This window comes from Pteropus alecto, unplaced genomic scaffold (assembly GCF_000325575.1).
Source record: "Pteropus alecto unplaced genomic scaffold, ASM32557v1 scaffold14, whole genome shotgun sequence".
In the NCBI taxonomy this organism is placed as follows: Eukaryota; Metazoa; Chordata; class Mammalia; order Chiroptera; family Pteropodidae; genus Pteropus; species Pteropus alecto.
This window is the reverse complement of record NW_006436810.1, coordinates 18765839-18772060: the sequence shown is the minus strand read 5'-3', so window position 1 is coordinate 18772060 and position 6222 is coordinate 18765839. Positions and strand designations below refer to the sequence as shown.

Genomic DNA, 6222 nt, shown 5'->3' with positions numbered 1-6222 from the left:
ATTACGGCCTGTGGAGAGCTCGAGGGCTGATCTTCCAGCGTGTGTGGGGGGTGCTGTAACGGGAGGTCTCGGCAGGGGCTGAGGTACCGGCAGGAGCAGGGCTTGTCTTGGAGGGCGGGGACAGTGTTTTCGTGAAACAGAAGTTGGGGGGAGTGTTACAGATGTGTTTCTGCCCCAATAGTGACATCTACCGGCCTTTAGGTGGGTCTTGAACTTGATCGCTTTCTCTCCCTTTGTTCCTCTCTCCCCCATTATGTAAGTTAAGTGCAACCAAAGATCTAGAATGAACCCATTAGCCAACACGAAGTCGGGAACCTTACCAATACGGTCACAACTATCTGTGTGTTCCTCACCATCCCATCCGTCCCCTTGATCCCCCAGAGGGATCTGCCACACTCAGTGTCATGTTCCTCGTTGTCCTTTTACGTGGTGTTTTACTGCAGGTGTGTATATGTACAGCAGGCCCTCAATGTCATAGGCGGGCGACTCTGAGCGAAATGATGCAATGAGACCAATTTCACCTCAAGTTGATGGATACAAATAAGAATTAAAGTCTAAGGCACCTGGTCTTGCTAGGGGGTCTCCCATCCAAGTACTAACCAGGGCCGACCCTGCTTAGCTTCTGAGATCAGAAGAGATTTGGTGTGTTCAGGGTGGTGTGGCCATAGACTTGACAATGTCTTTTAGTTGGGAAGTCCAATACATTTATATTTAACCTTCTGGTCTTTCTATTGATATTTTTTTCTCCTTTATCATGTCTTCCCCCTGCTTTGGGGATATATTGAGATCTCCTTCTCTGCTTATTTTCTTCTTTGGTTTTCTCTTACTCCGTTTGTATTCTTTTGATGATTACTACTGAAATTTTACCTCGCATGGCTAACTTAATACATTTAAGGTTGATATTCCAGTTTCCTTCCAAACAGTATATAGATTTTAAAATACTATGCCTCTTCTCTTCTCCAGACTTATACGCTATAATTGTCCAATAATTTAGTTCTGCATTTTTACAACCCCCAAATGAGATATTATTGTTATTTTGTGGACAATATTTTGATTTGACATATATTTACCAATTTACTCGCTCACCAGATTTTCTTACATTTCATGTCTTCCTTTTTAGTATGAAATAATTTACATATTAGGAAAGAAATACATTCCAATGAAAATAAATTGATTCTACTAAAATAATGGCTATTTAGTATTTACCTAAACGTTTGTGCGGTGGATCACATTTCTGTATGATACGCATCGGCATGTCGTGCGAGTAAACCATGGCCTTCTTAGGGGACTGGTGCTCCCCCATGGGTCACACCCTTTAGGACGGCCCCGGCGAGGTTCTGCGGGGCGGAACTCAGTGTCCGTCTGCCTGAGAGGATTTTATTTGCTTTCGTCCTGGAAAGCTGGTTTTGACACACAGCCACTGGGTCACGTGCTTTTGTTTTCATTTAGGAGACATTATTTCATTGGATTCTGGGTTCCGTTGTTGGAATCTGGCGGTCTGACTGTGGTGGCTTTGTAGGTGGTCTGTCCTCTGTCTCTGGCGTTCAGTAATTTCATTACGATGTGTCCCAGGGTGGATTTCTTTATTTCTTTTTGTTTATTCTGTCTGGAATATATTGTGGATTCATGAATTTCATTAGTTCTTGAGAATTCTCAATCATTCTCTCTCTAAATACTTCTTTTTAGTCTCTCTGGAGCTCTGAGTAGATATTTGTTAAACTTTCTTATTCTATAATTCATCCCTCTCATCCTTCTTATATTGTGTTCTTATTTTCTGTTCAGCATTCTGGGAATTTGTTCAGATGTAGCTTCTAGTTTATTAATCTCTCTTTATGTGTAATCTGATAACTCATCTTTTCAGTTTTACTTTAAAAATTAAAATTTTTATTTATGCAAGTTCTATTTGGTTATGCTTGTTCATTTATAGTTTTTTTTTTACTTGCTCATTTTTGGTAATTATATCTTTTGTCTTTACTAGTCACACCTACTTTTTGTGATTCCGAATCTGATCGTTTGAATAATCGATGTCTCCGTGGGTCTAGGTGTGTGCTTGTTTGCATTTGTCCCTGCTGGCCCTTCTAGTGTGCTGCCCTTGGACTGTGAGCTGGTTTTTGGCTGGTGTCAATCTGTGAGTCCTGCTGACATTTGTAGGTGAGAGCACTTTTGAATCCTTCAGGGGCCTGGCATTGGCCTCTGCCGCTGCTCAGAGCCGAGGCCTCCCTCCGCTGCTCAGAGCCGAGGCCTCCCTCCGCCTCAGATCCTGGCACGTTCTGAGGCACCCCCGCTTTGAAGTTTTCTGGAGTTTTCCGGAGTTTCCTACCTCCGGATTCAGCTCATGAGGGGTTTACTTGCTTTGGGAGCTTTCAAGATGTCCCCTCCTTCCGTCAAGCCTATACTGGCTAGAAAATTAAGTCTCAGAACCTGATCGTTTCGTAGTGTGAGGGCTCTTCAGAGCACCCAGGCTGCCACAGTGCCCAAAGTGATTCTCCTCCTGGATTTTTTTCCCTCTGTTTTTAAGTGGATCAAATAGATCAAAAGGGAAGCGTCCCTCCCCTTCCGTCCCCTCCCTTCTCTTCCCCCTCCTCCTCTTTCTCCTTTTCGGGGCCTGTTTTTCAGCACACGGCACTGATCTTGGAGGAGTCGCGTGCTCGCAGTCCTTTCCATTTTGGCGAGCGGGGCAGAGGGAAAGGTGGACACGGGGAGAGGCCGTGTTAGTGGAAGAGACCACGGGCCCATCTGGGAAGAGAGAGACCTCTGACGCAAGACTTTCGAGTCTCTTGGAGGAGAGAGCTCCCTGAGAGAAGGCGTCTGCAGACATAGAGCACATGTTCGTATAGGGTGCCGTTGCGTGATAGATTAACTTTACAGCAGCTGTATGTGCAGCACAAGACGCAGCCCGATTACAGCCGGGCTACGAGGCGTGTAGCATGAGGGCCGTTCTGGCTTAATCAACTGTTTACTGCCTGCGTTACCACCCCCGTGGGCTTTGCTTCCAGTGAAAGGCTCTTAGAGAAGAAAGGAATGATGAAAACAAAGGTCTTTCGGCTAAAAGGAACACACTACTTTTTTTAAAGGGGACGATCTGCACATTGTGTGAATTGCGGAAGGGCAAAGGCAAGTGGGAACACCTAAAGGGTTCGCCCGCCAGCTCTCTGGGAGCAGGAAGAGCCCCGGAACGTGAGGGCATCTGTGGTGTGACTCGTGGAGCAGCTGCTGGCCGCCAGGCCTGATCTGAATAAAGGGTGCAAAGGGCTGATTTCTAACCATCGAGCAGACGCATTTCCTGTAAATAACCCCACACGTGGGCCCGAATAGAGGCGACACGGCGGAACCCGAGCCCAGCACTGTCGGAGCCTTCCGGGGGGCATTTTATCCTAACGGTGACTTTCCCAGGAGCGTTTTCTAGCCTTTTGAGCCAAGTAGGAGTCATGAGAGGGGACCAGGCGGGCCGCAGTTCCTCCCACTCTCTTTGTTTACTGCTGGTTTGCTGTTCGGAATCGGGGTGCTGCGAAGCCTGTGGCCAGTTCTTCTCCTGGAGACCTGTGGGGTCATAATTCTAGGGCAGTCACGGAGTTAGCAGGGTTCCGTTTGGTCTCAGAATGTTTACCAGGCATCTTGTTAATCAGCAGGGTAGAGACGGCACTGAGACGTTTCACTATCCGAGCCTTCCCCGGAGGCTCCGGTTTAATTTTATTATGATTTCAAGTCAAGTGTTAGGAGAACATTTTACAGTGAATCTGATTCACATCTCCAAGCCACACATTTTCATTTAAAACTTCACTTTATCAAGTTCAGAACTAGACAGTAGGCCTTTCTCCTAGATCAATAGCCTCTGGGCGACTTGCAGCTTTTCTAGGACTGTAGTTGTCACCTGTGATATGATGAGCATATTATGTGGTAGTGAACAAATTAATGGACCTTAACATTTATCTTATTGAGCATATTTACCCTGGCATAACAGTAACAGGCTACTGACCATTGCACACTGTAATGTATGCTCTGCAGCTGGAAAAGGTATTTTAAAAAAAATGAGCATAGGACTCATTTGATTTTCCATCATCAGATGGATGTAAGGCCTTTAGGAGAGACCTCTGGGCTCTGTAGGCCGAAAGCAGTTAGTCCGTATCATTAACGGGAGTGTTTCTTCTGTTTGTTAAAAAGAAAAAAAGAAAGAAAGAAAGCCTGCAGGAGTTACTGATGACTTATTTGAATGTTGGCTTGAAAAGAATCCTTATCATTTAGATGTGTATGTGGAAGTATTTACAGATCAAGTAATATGATGCCCGGGATTTATTTCTAAATAATCTGGTTTGGGGCTGTCGGTAGGACTCGAAGGAGAGGGCTTCCGCACGGCTAATGTTTGGAGAGGGGCATAGGAACGTCAGGATTTTTGCATACGTTTGAAAACTTTCATAATAAAAACATTTTTAATGTCGTATTAGAGGAAATAATCCTCCCGTATAAATTCCACGTGTAATTTATGTATGAATTACCTTCTAATTTGCTTCTCATCTCATGGCTGCCAAGTTTCCATTACAGCCACTGGAGAGTTTGCAAAAAGCAGGTCCCAAGATGACCATCTCAGTGTAATTCGAAACAGAGAATGGGTCGGAGTGATTGCCTGTCAATCCATTCTGTTTTGAATCCAGCACAAAGTAGACATGAGCATACAGCATAGGGCTGAGAGAGTCCTTAATAGAAAGAAATCTCTCTCTGATGACTCTTTAAAATGTTATTTTGTGTTGCATTTTACGATATAGACCATGAACGTCCTAGGATTTCAAGTTCTATTCCGTTGATCTTTATGTCTATCCTTATGCTAACACCAGATGATCTTGGTTACTGTAGCTTTAACGGAAGTTTGAAATCCAATAGGGTAATTTCTCCAACTTTGTTCTTTTTCCAAATTGCTTGGGCTATTCTAGGTCTTTTGCATGTCCATATAAATAATAGGATCAGTTTGTCAATTTCTACAACAACGACCTGGGATTTTGATAGTGATTACATTGAATCTATAGCAATTTGTGGAGAAATGACAAATAAACAATACTGAATCTTTCAATCTATGAGCATGGAATGTCTCCATTTATTTAGATCTTTTATGATTTCTCTTAGCAATGTTTTATAGTTTTCAGTGAAAAATTTTTATACCTGTTACGTTTAATACTAAGTATTTTATTCTTTGATGCTATTGTAAATGGAATTGTTTTCTTGATTTCATTTTTAAGTTGCATTTTGACAGTATATGAAAATAGAGTTGATATTTGCATAATGATCTTGTATCCTGCAATCTTGATAAGCTCATTGACTAGTTTAGTAGGGGTTTTTCTTATAGATTTCTAATAATTTCCTATATATAGGATCAGGTCATCTGTAAATAGTTGTTTTTTTTTCTTTTCACTAATGATGGCTTTAATTTCTTTTCATTTCTTTCTCTCTTTTCTTTCCTTCCTTTTTTGGGGGGGCCAGTGCCCCAGCGGAGCCTCCGGCACAGTGTGGGGTGAAGAGAAGAACAGATCTCCTCCCTTGTCCATAGTCTTGGGGGCCACTTAGTCCTCCACCATCAACTGTGATGTTAGCTGCAGGGTGTTTATATGTCCGTTATCAAGTTGAGGATGTTCCTTCCTATTTCTTGTTTATTAAGAGGTGTTTTTTCCCCCCATGGACAGTTAGCTGTTGGATGTTGTCAATGTTATTTTTCCACTGATTGATTGATTTTCAGTTGTCATTCAACCTCTATTTCGGGAATAATTTCCAGTTGGTCATGGTTTATGATCCTTCTTACATGCTGTTGGATCCTGTTTGCTAATATTCTGTTAAGGGTTTTTGTGTAGATGTTCACGAGAGACGTTAGCGCGACGTTTTCTCGTAATGCTTTGTCTGGCTTTGGTGTCAGTGTGATACTGGCCTCCCAGAATGAGTTGGAAAGTGTAATCTCCTCTTTTTTTCTGAAAGAATTGTTTGAATTGTTTTTTTTTTCTTTAAATCATTTGTTGGAATTTACCAGTAAGGCCACCTGGGACTGGGCTTTTTTTGTGTGAGATGATTTAAATCCCCAATGAAATTTCTTTACTTGTCGTAGATGCATTCAGATTTTCTATTTCTTCTCGAGTCAGTTTTGATCATTGGTGTCTGTCTAGGGATTTGTTCATTTCTTCTTCGTTGGCATAAAGTTGTCCGTAATATTCCCCTGGAACCCTTTCATTCTCACTCAGGTCGGTG

General features: G+C 42.8%; 1 pseudogene; it reads right to left on the bottom strand.

The window, feature by feature from the left end:
• Window positions 1-551: 551 nt before the first annotated feature.
• LOC112481263 lies at window positions 552-670 on the bottom strand (annotated as a pseudogene).
• Between the last annotated feature and the right edge of the window lie 5552 nt (window positions 671-6222).